This window comes from Dipodomys ordii, unplaced genomic scaffold (genome assembly GCF_000151885.1).
Source record: "Dipodomys ordii isolate 6190 unplaced genomic scaffold, Dord_2.0 Scaffold1, whole genome shotgun sequence".
Classification (NCBI taxonomy): domain Eukaryota; kingdom Metazoa; phylum Chordata; class Mammalia; order Rodentia; family Heteromyidae; genus Dipodomys; species Dipodomys ordii.
Genome location: NW_012267217.1, coordinates 44979696 through 44994364, shown reverse-complemented (window position 1 = coordinate 44994364; position 14669 = coordinate 44979696). Strand labels below are relative to the sequence as shown.

General features: G+C 37.0%; 1 protein-coding gene across 1 annotated transcript in view; it reads right to left on the bottom strand.

The window, feature by feature from the left end:
- The window catches only part of Map2 (microtubule-associated protein 2), a 92967-nt gene extending 81544 nt beyond the window's left edge, over nt 1-11423 (bottom strand). Inside the window, exon 1 of the mRNA XM_013031819.1 lies at nt 11346-11423. The gene's annotated coding sequence lies outside the window, so the exon portion shown is untranslated. The remainder of the gene's footprint in view (nt 1-11345) is intronic.
- Between the last annotated feature and the right edge of the window lie 3246 nt (nt 11424-14669).

Genomic DNA, 14669 nt, shown 5'->3' with positions numbered 1-14669 from the left:
TACCACTTGAGCCACAGCGCCACTTCTGGCTTTTTTTCTTTTTGCTTATGTGGTGCTGAGGAATCGAACCCAGGGCCTCATGCATGCAAGCAAGCGCTCTACCACTGAGCCACCTTCCCAGCCCCATAAGTACATTTCTTGTCAAACATTGTTACACATTCCTTCCTTTTTCTCCCACTACCCCTTCCCTCTTGACTCCCCCATGGCAGGTTATAAAAGTCATTTCCAATCTATTGTCTTGTGAGTATCACTGTTCACCCTTTGTCCTTGTTTCACTATTTGATAAATGTATACACAATTCACAGCTTACCAGAATAAAAACAAACAAACAAACAAAAAAAGTGACTACTGTGGATAAACCAAAGGGGGAAAAAGAAAGAAAGAACATACTATAGTACATTAACAATCACAACGTCAACTCATTGGTTCTAAAAACAAGACTCACTGCAAATGCAAATATATGCCAAAAAGAAACATAAAAGCACAAAACAAAAAGGCTTATACCCAGCTTCCCAGTGGAACTTAGTAGTACCACAGCAGTCTATCTGTCTTAACAAAAGGTCTTTTTAAAATTATTGCTTTTCTCCTTTTCTCTTTATGAAGGATTGGTTACTCCTGAGTCTTTCCTAGAGCTCTGTTCACAATGACTTAAATGACTCAAGCTTTGGCACCCCCTCATTAAAGTATTTGCTTTGGTGAATTCTAAAATTTCTGTTACAGAGTCTACAACTGTCTCCGAATCAAGCTGCCATCTGTAGTAATTACTGAGCACATGGTATGACTGGAATCCTTGACATTCATTAAGAAATAGTGCAGGTGGGTGAGAAAGAGCAAAAAAAAAATCACAAGAAATGATCAAGGTTAAGTAAATCATTATTCTTCTTAGGAGGATGATTTGACAGACACACACAGGAAGAATCAGCCTCCAGGTTCATTCAACCTCCTTCTTTTGCTCATGGTTTCTCATTCTTCTCACGTGGACTAGAGCATCAAACACTTTTCCTTAAAGATACTGTGAATGGATCAATTTTCTGGTCACTTTTGTATTTGGCATCACTCTGTGATGTGAGGAACATGCAACTGAAGTGTCACCAATTCTCAAAGGAGAAGGAGTTTTAACTTTCAAGGAAGTAATAGAAATTGCACCACACACTGACTACAATACATTGTGTTCACAAAATCCCAAACATTCCCTCAGTCACAGGAAACTAACACTCCAGGATAAAAGTAGTTAGCAGATGAGTTGATTTTTATAGAACACTGAGCTGATAGAATGGCTTTTGTACACCACTGAGAGAACATTCTATTCTTACAAAATAATCAATACAAAGCTACCCTCCAAGAAAAATAGCAATGTTTGCTACCATCTGAATAAACAGGACTGATGGAACAAATGCAAAGTATGATCATATGTGAGCCTGTTAAAATATGTCTTGAAGCAATTTTTTCAAGAGTATAAATACTGTAGGTTTTTCTTCAATGTTCTACTTTAGCTTTTTATTTTTTTGCTAGAGAGTACATCCTTCTTCAATTCTAACTATGTTTTCACTTGATCATTCCCATTTGTGCTTTTAATATTGGATTTTAGAGACATATGAAAGTATGAATAAATTCCCTTAGCAGAAGTCAGCGTAGCAAATGAATAACATCACTAAGCAGCATACTTTGTCAGCCATTATCAATTTGTAAACAATTATTTCTCTAAGGAGGGCTTAAAATAAATGCCTTTTTTATGTACTACTACAAAAATTAGTTTTTGATGAACTGTTGTGCCTAATATATGTATTATTTTAACATAGAATTAATTCAAATTATGATTCATTATCTTGTCTTTGTGATATGATTGATATGTACTTGTTTTCGTTTTTGCGCTAAAACTAAGCTTAATTGCAGGACCTCAAGTTCTCATTTGTCTTTTTCAAACAAGAATGGTGCTTTACCACTTAAGCCATGTTGCCACTTCTAGATTTTTGCTGGAGACGAGCCTCACAGACTTTTCTGACTAGGCTTCAATTTAGGATCCTTAGATCTCAGCCTTCTGAGTAGTGAGGATTATAGGCCTGAGCAAACAAAGCATGGACAGTTGACATCTATTTTGCTCCAACCATTTAATCCAAATGCATAAATGTATTCATTTATATATAGATTTTCCGCTTAGTATAACAATGATTTGCAGAACTTTGCCAAAGCTTTTTAAATTCTTTTTCCCTGAGCATATAATGAGATGTGCTCCCATAAACTGTACTTGGTCAAAGACAGGTTAGCAAAAATGATACATGCACACACACACACACACACACACACACTTACTTCCAGGTCTGGCTCATAGAACTTGCCAGTGTTCCTCCTTGATCTCTGCCCTTCAATTTTATACAATCAATGGGGAAGCAAGACCATAAATGGTGGAGGCTGGGTTCCTGGTTGACTATGAAGAGAATGAACATTCTCCCCAACCAAATACCCAAACAGAATTCGAGCAAGCAAAGTTATGACATATTTCTAGATCTTGTGGTAGCAAGTAGCTAATTCAAACTAGCATACTTAGATGGAAGGAAAGTATAATGTTATTTGTTTTAAGGGTGAGACGGAAGTAATGGATGAAATGAAATACATTAAAGTCACTGTCCCCAGTTTATTTCCTGCACAGAAAATCCTGACAGTAACTACTACAACAGTGGGTGGTGGAGTGGGTGAAGTGAGAGAAAAAAAAAACTAAGGGAAAGAGCATTTCCTGTTTCTCTGCCAACTTCTCCTCCCTGTGCCCTTCTGCTTTCCTGGCGTGGCTCTGGTCTCCTTTAAGTCAGTCCTTATTGACCATTGCTTGTGGCCAAAGTGAGGACTAAATCTGCAACTATCTAAGAATCTAAGGACAGTTCAATGCTTTCCAAGGGTAGAATGGAAATATGCTTTCCTGAGATAGATAGTGGAAGACAGTATTCTTCACCCATGGTTCCACTCTCTGTCTTCCAGTCTCTGTCTCATTGTTTGCATTTTTTTTCTTACAGGGCAGGTTTCCCTCAATTTCGTTCACATTAATCAATTTGGCTTTTAACATATCTTTTCCTGCCTCTACCAAAACTGTTCCGTTGAGTGTTCCTCATGATCTCACAGTGCTGGCTTGTCTTTCTTCCCTTACTTTCTGACAAAACCAATCTCTTTACTCCTACAATGAACAACATCATCACCATGAGACCCAATCCTGTTAATCTTCTATCTCTTCCCTGTAGCTCATTTTTTAATTTTTTCAATTTTATTGCCAAGGTAATGTACAGAGGGGTTACAATGATCTAAGTAAGGTAGTGATTACATTTCTTGTCTAACTTGTTACCTCTTCCCTCAATTTGCTCCCTCATTTCTTCCCCCAAATTGTACAGATCATTCCCAACATACTGCATAGGTTCCCCCTTTGTCCTTTATCTCACCATTTTGTTGTCCCCCTTCCCTCCCCCAATTCAACTGATTCAAAGGCACCAGTAATATAACTTTTAGAATTGAACAAAAAAAGATTTAAAGAAGGGATAACCTTTTTTTGGGGGAAGGGAGTGGTCGGTCATGGGGCTTGAACTCTCAGCTCCGGCGCTGTCCCTCAGTTCTTCAGCTCAAGGCTAGCACTCTACCACTTGAGCCCCTATGCCACTTTTGGTTTTTCAGGTGGTTAACTGGAGATAAGAGTCTCACAGACTTACTTTGCCTTGGCTGGCCTTGAACTGTGATCCTTAGATCTCAGCCTCCTGAGATGGCATGAGCCACCAGTGCCCAGCTAAAGAAGGGATAACTTTTGAGAATTGAATGGACATATAATTACTTTGTAAGACAGGCAAAAGGACCATGAGCATTTACATGGGGTGAGTAGAATTTTTTTTAAAAAAGCAATGATAATAAAGAAAAGGATGTGGCATACTCAGAAAAACAATTTAAGCAGAAGAAACAACAGGTAATTTTGTTAAAAGGATAAAGAGGTAATTGAGTAGGACAGAGGGACTCAGTATTGTCCAGAAATAGCTGCTTTGAGCCCCATCCAATGGTTTTTAAATTAATTTAGTCTCATACTAGGAAAAATTGAAGTAAAAAAGGAAATAATCCGATAAACACTGAACATTGCATGGTAACAGCAGTGAAGAGCATCTATTTACAAGGATCAGGAAAAAAGAAACTAAAAGCCACTGCAAAGTTCAGACAAATGTCCTGGAGGTCATGGAATAGGGATTCAGAATGGGGAGCACACAGTTTTTTGAGGCACCTCTGAACTGTCAGGACTCTTGGTAGACAAGAATAAAGGAATACAGGACTTTGAGGCTAGAAAAGGCACAGGCAAGATGAGTGATTCTGTTGTGGGCATGGGCAATTTGTGTTTGACTATAGGATATCTGGACAATATATCTGGCAATATGTCTTGAAAGTTCATGTTCTGTAGTAGGGAGGTGGACTTGGAGGTGGAGACTTTGAGGTTACTGATGTTTTCATGCCCTTTAATGGTCACTAATAATTTAGGAAGTATTAAGTGGAAGAATATTTATTGCTGTGAATTCTTTATTCTCGTGACTTAATACATCATTCTCTGTAATAATGTTTATGGTTCATATTAGGCCTGAGTGCCTTACTAAATCTTCTCTGTCTCTTGTTGTCCTTACCAATGTGCATGTATATTAGCCTCTTTTCCATAACCCATTCATCTACTGAATTGTAGACCATTGTTCCATTCCTAACCACTACCATTTGCTCCAAGACTTCACTATCCAGGGTAATCAAGCTTTATAATACCACTTTGATCACATCATGCTGCAGCTATGAACCTGTTGTCTAGTGAATTCACATTGTCTAATTAATAAAATATAAACTCCTTCAATTTGGATTTATGGTACCTCCATTCACTTATTATAATTTATTCCTCCTAACACCAGTCATTCCTCTATCTTACAAAACCCAAGTGAAATGGAACTGTTTCTTTTAACACATATTGCAGTTCTCTGCTTCCACACAATTCCTTATTTGGGTTTCCCATACTTTATAGAGCTGAGCATTGAATAAAGGAGGAATTAAAACATATTTCATGAAAAAATGAAAATACTTTTCTCTTATTTCATCACATACTCTACTTCCTTGGGAAAATGTTGTTTTGAAAATAAGTTTATAGGACTGGTATAGTAGTGCATAGTTGCAATCCCAGCTAAGCAAAAGGCAGAGGCAAGAGGATCATCAATATCATGGATAGCCAAGCAAAGTTATTAAAATCTGATCTCAACATCAAACTGCAAGAGGAAGGGCTGGGGGCATGCCTCAAGCGGCAGAACACTTGCCTAGCTTGTTTGAGTGAGGCCCTAGGCTCGACCTCCATCACTTCAAAAGAAGTTCCTGGTTTTTTTGTGAGAATATACATGCTTAGTGGGTATTGTGCTGAGGTTAGAATATAGCCAATGAGAAAAATATTTTGTTCACACTAGGGATGGTTGTTTTGCTGTTTGTGGTGATAGTGTTCTGAGTTTTTGTTTGGTTTTCTTTTCATGCCACTAGTGGAAGAGTAAAGAGCAAAAGAAAAAAATCAGTAACACCTGTGCAGGGAAGATGGCCACTTGTGCCCTTGGGGAACAGACAAGACCACAAGCCAATGGCTAAAGGGTCTTACGTCGTATTCTATCCCATATTAAAGCTGATTTTACTTACCTCAGAACTCTGGTATTAAAGTATCTCAAATTCATGATTGCATTTGCACTGAACTTTGTAGAATGTGGTCTTTGAAACTATCTGCATTGGAATGGTATAAGGTGTGCATGGATCACACATACATTCTCATATACTTTCTAAGTCTCCCTGCCTTGTGCTATATCAAAAGGCCAGAAAGGCCAAGTGGAAGTGTCTTATAAGGAACTTTTTCTCTGCAGTAGAACATGTCACTCTAAAGATGGAATGTTAACTTTGCACCAGTGGTAATCCTTCAAGAAGGATTTTCTAAATTTGCCTAGTGATTTTGCTCTTTATTTTTTACCTTTGTTGCTTTCAATTTCTTTTATTCTTTTTCTTTTCTTTACTTTTTGGTGCCAGTTGTATGGCTTGAACTAAGGGCCTGAAGACTGTCCCTGAGTTTTGTTGCTCAAGGCTACCACTCTATCATGTGAACAACAGCTCCATTTCAGCTTTTTGGTGATTAATTGGAGGTAAAAGTCTCAGGACCTTCCCTTTCCTTAGCTGGTTTCAAACCATGATCCTCAGATCTTAGCTTCCTGAGTAGCTAAAGTTCCAAGTGTGAGCCACTAGCACCTGAAAACTTTTTAATCTTAAAAAGTGCTAATTTCTGTTCCAAGTGGCAAAACAGAGCAAACAAGACCATCTCAGGACTTACAGAGATTCTCAAACTTACTAATATAAAGCAGGGTATATAAAGCAGAGTATGGGAAAGACTTTTAGTATAGTAATTGAGCTTTCCTGATCATCATAAACTACACATGAGTATGTGGGTGCTCATCAGTAATTATACTAATTATTGACGAGAGGGGCTAACAAGATTTTTGATAGCCTGTAAGGGTGCTAGTAGCTATTGAATCTCTGTTTTCCAGATCATTTCTCCTTTTTCATACCCAAAAGTGTATGATACTGGCAAGCATGAATGTAGTAAGTGGTCTATTCAAGTGGCCACAGCTTACCAAGTGAAATGCTCATGTCACCAATTCATGATGTTCATATGCTGTGTATGCCTAGCATGAAAAGGCAAGCAGCTTGGCAAGCTAAGCAATAGAAAAAACTTAGTTTGCATATGTGGAATCAAAAGGAGACAGGGAGTTATTTCATCAGCCTTGAGCAAACAAGTCAATGAGAATGAGGGCCTCAGAGAGAGCTGGAGATGGGAGCCTTAATTCATCATTAGTTTCTAGTTCTAGATCCTCATGCCCATCTGTTCCCCAGCTCTTGCATTTATGTATTATGTCTTCATTTGGATATGGTGTGAATATGTTTCCCAAGGGCTCAGAAAACTTAATCTTTATTATGAGGAATTAAGAGGAGTGGAAAGTTATTATATTTGGACGTGGAATCTGTAAGATATGATTAGAATTAGATAAGGTCATCAACACAGAGTCCCTAAGGGGGAATTACTGATGGCTTAATGAGAAGTAGACAAGAGATCAAAACAACAGTCTTTTCCATGTGATGCTTTGCACTGGACCCTGCCATATCCAGGTCCTTGACCTTGGACCAGAAACATACACCAGAATAACCCTCTTTTTCCTTAAAAAAATTAGCTAGCCTCAAGTATTGTTGCTATAGTAACAAAAATATTTTAATACAAAATACTTCAGGAACTATATAACAATCTTGTTATGCTTAAGCAAAAACGTGATTTGTATAAATTCCAACCATATCCCCAAATTGACTGAGACAAGGTTAGAGCTATTAGCCTCCAAAAATCTGAACATAAACATCTAGCAAGATGTGATCATCAAGGTCTTCTGCAATAAGTCTCCCCTTTAAATTAATTATCATGGCTAGGAAAAGAATTAATTGCATAATAAGCAATTCCTGGACCACCACTATTTTATTCAAAGCATTAGAGAAAGTGCTTATCAGTACCAAATGTTTTCTTTTCCTATTTCCATTTGGCCAAACTGTTAAAAGACAAGACTTAATAAAAGCAAGAGCCAAAGGCTTTTGCAGCAGGTGGCGCCCACCTCCGCCCACAGAATTCCAGCCCAAACAATCTGCTCAGAATTGCTGAGAAATCAGTAAAATGTGCCTCTGACTCAGCCTGTTAAGTAGGAGGGCTGTTATTGTTATTTTAATTCCTGCCAGAGTATGTGGGCAATGCTCCTTCTTTCTGTGCCCAGTTAACCATGAGAGATCCCTCTTTTCCCTGAACTAGGTCTTGATCAAGAAGAGCCAGAACTATGTGGGGCCTGAGTATAGTTTACCAGGTGGTTGTACAGAGTGAGATAGGTTTGCCTAAAGGCTGTTTCTGATATCTTAATTGGCCAGGAAGATTTTGATTTAGAATGCTTGAGCCACATTTGAAAGTCATTTTCATGGAATGTAATGGACGGAAGCTCAATGCTATGAGGTAGTAATCAGTGGGAGTAGATGTATTTATTTTCAGAGAGGATAGTAACAATACCAAGTTTTCATTCTGTTTTTCTAGGCTGTTAGGGAATCATGGTCCTACTATTTGTCTTTCTCTTTTCAAGTGTTCTTAACAGTAAAAATTCTCATTAAGTGCGGATCTTAAGAATACTGTAAAAATAAAACAACCTCCCCAGACGGTTGTGCAAAAAATTAATAAACTTCATGCATCTATGTATGATGATAACATAGAAACCTACTCTGGAGATAAAGAAAAATCTTAATAATCTTGGACGATGTACTGTTATTTAAAGAACTGAAAGAGAAATATATATTTGTACTCTTCAAAAGAGTACAACCCTCATTTGTGTAGGTGGATTTTTTTGTATTATAAATTAAGGTGTGAAAGTATAAGCCAGCAACATAAAAAGTCATGATTTGGCATGGCAATAAAATCAGAACCATGAATATGTTTGAACATTTCAGAAGTGAAGGACTTTGTTGAGCCCAAGTAAAAGCATCATTAAAAGGGCAAAGGCTATTCCCATTATTCATTGTGCTCATGTAAAACTTCTATCTACACTGTTTTAAAGGAACCACTGAAGACCCAGCCATCGCTTCAACAGGAGAGGCTTCATCAAGATAGGTGGGAAGTCTAGATGCCAGTGACATAGCTTGGAGCGTGATGGAATCTCTGCCTTCAGTGGGAGAAGAGGATGTTGATGTGAGGTCAGGGAAGCAGAAAACTCGAGTGCACAGAGCCCTGTGGTGTGAGCTTTATTCTACCACAAGCAAGAATCGGATTTTGAACCCCAGAGTCATATCAATTGATTAGTACGTGGTCAATGTGAGATAGCAGCTTGACAGAAATGCTGAGACAGACACAAGATTCTAGAAACATATGAGCTTGGTAGTGAGATATTATGAGGCTGAAAGAGGTTAAATAATATCCTGATAGATGCTACAGACTGGAATTAGACCAACTTTTAGCCTTTTAGTGCTATTAACCCCTGCACTCTAATAGTGCATTTTTGTGTGAGAACGATGCTGATTCTGGATGAATTAATAAGACTTAAATTTCAGAGACAGGTCAACCTTTACATTTAGATTTATATGTGTTATGTTGGGAGTTTCGACTTCTAAATTTGAGATAATACACTAACTGGTAACATTAGCAAATGACTCCCAAGGACTTTAAATTTACCAAGCATTTTCATTCATCTCATTCTATTTAAGTCTACTGGGCATAGAAAAGTTATATCAAAGACAACTATAATATTAAGGCACCAAGCAAATAAAAATATCTACTTAATAATCACATTAGTAGTATAGGATAAATTTTCACATTCCCAATAGACTGTTTCCTCATTTTGTGTTGATATTGTTTTTTCCTTGCTTCCTTTTTTCTAAACACCAATCCCCAAATGCACATAAAAAGATCCCAATTAACATTGTTAGAATAAATGAAACCTATTTATAAAACACTTATGTGTCAACAAATTATAGAATTAATTGCAGGGTTAGAAAACAACTTAAAAAGATTTTTTGACTTCTATGATTTCTAAGAGAATAAAAGCAATTAACATGGATTCTCCAAAAATATTCATATTGTACAAATTAAAGGAAGCATTTACACTATATTTGGCAATTGTCATTATTTCATCTATGGGGAAATAATACAAATTTCAATTATAATGTTATGGCAAAATAGTGAAAACCATGGATCCCATTAGATTAGCAAGTAAATTAAATAAATATGAATCCTGTTTGGGAAGAAAAGTAAAACATAAAAAGGATTGGCAAAATATCATATGTGAAGTACTATAGAGTCTTTAGCTACAAATCCCAAATGGACTTTACAAATTATGCTTAAAGCCTTTTAGTGTTATTTTTTAAATGTTAAAAGTCATTTAGAAAGAATAATAAGCACAAAAGATTAGTCTTTGTCAAAAATTAAACCAATCAGGTAATTCAGTGTCAATGTACATGAGTATATATACAAAGGTGAGTGAAGGCACAAAATACTAAAGAACCTATGGCAAGGTTCCATTTGTATATCCGTGTGTGTGTGTGTGTGTGTGTGTGCGTGCGTGTGTGTGTGTGTGTGTGTGTGTGCTTGTGTGCACTAGGGCTTGAACTCTGAGCCTCATACTTGAGCTTGGCAGTTTTGCTCAAGGCTGGGTCACCCGAATAGCTAATATTACAAAGATGAACCACTAGTACCCAGCTTGTATAAACATGTGAATGATCATATAACATTTGTTTCTGACATGTCACAAAATATTGAAAAATCATATCACCCTGGGCACTGTTACACTCATTAAGAAGGAAAGAAGGAAGGAAGGCATGGAGAGGGAGGGAGGGAGGAAGGGAGGAAAGAAGGAAACAAAAGAGCTTTCCTTTTTTCTCTGATGGGTTATTCCTTTATAAAAGATTTTCATAGTTGAGTTGTTTAATCTATGTGGGAGATACTTAGGTTCTTTCATTTTTTTCAGTCTTTTGCTTTGAAAAATTTATACATTTCCTTGTTTGAAAATAAAACAGTAGAGAAATAATATAACACAATAAATGTTGGGGTAGTCAAATCAACATCATACTTCGACTGAAAATAATGAAAATATATGCCCTAAAATTACTTAAAATGAGAAATCATCTATTTTTTATACTTCCTTGACTTTGTTCTGTTCTTATCCTAAGAATTTTGAGTTGAAGAAAGATGTAAATTAATGGAGAAAATACTTTCTGCTCATAAATTCAAGAGTCCTTAATCTACTCATTCAAAGTTTTGTTTTTAATGAGTACAAATATAAATGTCTGCTTTGCATTTATTACCATTTCAGCAAATTCTCCCTATTTTTTCCCCATGAATCCAGGTAAAACCTGTTTAAAATACAGGAGAATCTGAATGCTAGGCATTTCTGTAATATGTAATCACAATAATTTTTGGAACTGGAGTGAACCTGCTTCTATCTCACAACCTCAGACATGATCCCTTATCTACCTCAAAGACCAGTTGTAAGAATACTTGAATTAACTTATAAAAAGTAAATCACGTAAGAAGATGCCTAGCCAATAGTAGGTGCTGAGGAAATATTATTAGTAAAATAAGCAAAGCACCAGTTACAGGCTTAGTTGATCTTCATTTCAGAGTGTGGTCTTTTCATTCTAAGTCTAAATTAGTAATGGAATTCATTACCTTCTTAACAAAGTGAATTGATATTTACTTAGAGACAAAAAGTGGTTAGCAAAAAAAGATACTTTTCACAATTTTGGATAACTCACAGGAGATAGTAAGGTCTTACCTAGTCAGGGAAGTAGTAAGTCAGTAAAGTTTGTTATTTTGTCTTCTCAGAGGTGAAAATGTATTTTGGCTACTTTCTGTAAAAGAAAAATTAAAAATAATTTAGCCCTGATCCACATACAACACAGAATTTACTGATAGCTATATCAAGTAGGTCAAAAGGAAATCCATACTCTCGTTTCCTCTTTTAATACTGGGTAGCTATGAGAGAACAAAATGGATTTCACAATAGTTCTTTACACTTCTATCAAACTGAGAATTTATAACCTGATACAAACTAGTTTGGATATTTGGAAAGAATAGGAAAATACTTTCAAAAATTATTACTGTAAAGGTGATATACAGCGGGGTCACAGTTACCTAAATCAGGTAATGAGTACATTTCTTTTTGAACAGTGTCACCTCTTCCCTGGTTTTCTCCCAGTTGTTTCCTCCCAACATCCCTCCTCCAAAAGTTGTTCATTTTCAACATAGTGTCTAGTGAGTATCACTGCTTCATTTGTTCACCCTTTGTCTTACCATTTCTGTGCTCACTCTTACTGTCCACAAAACAGATAAACTTATATACAAAACAAAAAGTACAGAAAACAAAAACAGCAACAAAGGAGAAAAAATAAGCCAAATACTTCCATTTCTTCTTTTTTTTTGTAGGCTCTGGGGCTTGAACTCTGGGCCTGGGCGCTGTACCTGTACTCTTCAGCTCAAGGCTAGTGCCTCTTCCAATCTTGTTTCCATTTCGTGGAATTCATTTTGATAAACATCATTTTACATGCTCATATGCCCAAAACAATTGAACTTTTGTGATCTTTTCCTAAGAATATCCTCCTTTGATCTCATTGTGTAAATGTTTAAAGTCCTGTATAATTTATCATGTCCATGAGTATTTTTTGTCTTTTACCATTGAGTGTGGGAAATATTCTTAACAGGTTTTCTTATCCTTTAGCTTTATTCCAATAATGCCTCAAAAGTATTATATCCAAGAAAGAGTACTTTAATCTCCATCTAATAAAGAACAAGCAATTGTTGTTCTCTCTCAAGACAATTCATTCTTCGAAGTAAATTGTTAACTAACTATCTCCAGTAAGCTTTGAAGGACTAGGCCTCCAGCCCAGTTGGCACTGATTCTATCCAGCACAGGATTGACAGGAAGTTTTTTTAATCAGTTAAATTTTCTCCACAGAGTACTAAACTTACTTTGATAATCATAATCCTAACAGTTGTTCTGAATTAATTTTGCTTAAAAATGCATCTTAAAATAACACAGAATATTGCTTACAAAAGTGGTACCTAGAAAGAAACAGAATGACTAGAATATCATAGGCTCTACTGCGTGACCCTTGGGGTGTCATCATCATCATCAAAAAGAAATACTATAAGAGACCCACATATTGCTAGGAATTTCAGAGTTGAGGTCCACTTTGAAGTCTAGCTCTTATACCTTGTAACACAAGTAATATAAATGTGTGTTATCTCCATGTGCTTTTTTCAAGGCCTGTGATTTTACTTCTGGCAGAGTGGATTCTCTTCTATCCTCAAGGAAGATGTCAATTTACAGGCGAACACCTGGAGACTCACATCATGATTGCTTCTTGTTTTTTTTAAAAAATTTCTTTATATATATATATATAGTAAAAATGCTGTACAGAGGGGTTACAGTTCCATGAGTAAGGTAATGAGTACATTTCATAGTGAGCATTGTTACCTCCTCCTTTGTTTTCCCCTTACCATCACTTCCCTCCCTACCTCCCCAACTCCTCCCATCCCCCGACCCCGACATTGTAAAGTTTGTTTTCAACATAGTATCCTATACATCTCATCATCACAATGGGTCAGCCTGCATCCCCATTTAAGCATTCCCCAATATCCCTTCCCCTCCCCAAATTACACAAATGTATATACAAGGTGCAGAACACTGGCATCAAATCCAGTGAGAACAGGGGTTAAACTGTGGGGGAAGAACATACAAAAGCAACAAAAGAATCATATAGTGCACTGTAAATACATTAAAAACACTAGCAAGAAGGAGGAGACAACAATGCTTGATAAGAAATGTACTCATTACCTTGCTCATGTAACTGTAACCCCTCCTCTGTACAGTATTCTCATAATAAAATACTTCTTTAAAAAAAGGAAAGAAAAAAAACCACTTGTATCCTATCTTGGGGTACATTTTGCTTAACATTATCTCATGTGGTCATATGTACATAGCCTTTGACCTTCTCTGCTTATCCTAGACATATACTAGTCATTGCAAACAAGGGAAACCATGGGACCTATGTTTCTTTTGGCCTGGCTCACTTCACTTAATATAATTTTTTCCAAGTCTTTCCATTTCCTAATGAATGAGGCAATGCCATTCTTTCTGACGGAGGCATAGAATTCCATTGTGTATATATACCACATTTTCTTGATCCATTCATCTACTGAGGGGCATCTGGGTTGGTTCCATATCTTAGCTATGGTAAATAATGCTGTGATAACTGCAAGACAAAGGACAGAGCTAGCAAGATCAACAGAAAGCCCACAGACTGGGAGAAGATCTTCACTAGCCATACAAAGGACAAGGGTCTCACATCTAAAATATATTACTTAGAACTCAAAAAACTAAATCCCAACAACAAATCCTCAAAGAAACAACTGTCCGATTAATAAATGGGCTAAAGACTTAAGGAGAAACATTTCTGAGGAGGAAATAAGAATGGTCAATAGACACATGAAGAAATGCTCAACTTCTCTAGCCAAAAGAGAAATGCAAATCAAGACAACGTTGAGATTCCACCTCACCCCAGTAAGAATGGCTATAATCAAGAAATCTAGTAACAACAGATGTTGGAGGGGATGTGGCCAAAAGGGAATCCTATTGCTTTGTTTGTGGGAGTATAAAGGTGTTCAACCACTCTGGAGAATGGAGGTTCCTCAAAAGACTCCACATAGAGCTCCCTTATAACCCAGCAATCCCACTTTTGGGCATTTACCCAAATGATCACAAACAAGGTTATACCAAAGCTACCAGCACAACCATGTTTATCTCAGCATTATTTACCATTGTTTCTTCTTCTTTTTTTGGGGGGGTCCGGTCATGGGCCTGAACTCTGGGCCTGGCGGCTGTCTCTCAGCTCTTCAGCTCAAGGCTAGCACTCTATCACTTGAGCCACAGCACCACTTCCGGCTTCTTTTTCTTTTTTTGCTTATGTGGTGCTGAGGAATCAAACTCAGGGCCTCATGCATGCAAGGCAAGCGCTTTACCACTGAGCCACCTTCCCAGCCCCCATTGTTTCTTCTTTAAGACCCAGTAGGAAAAACCAACTGGGAAATACAAGCTGCA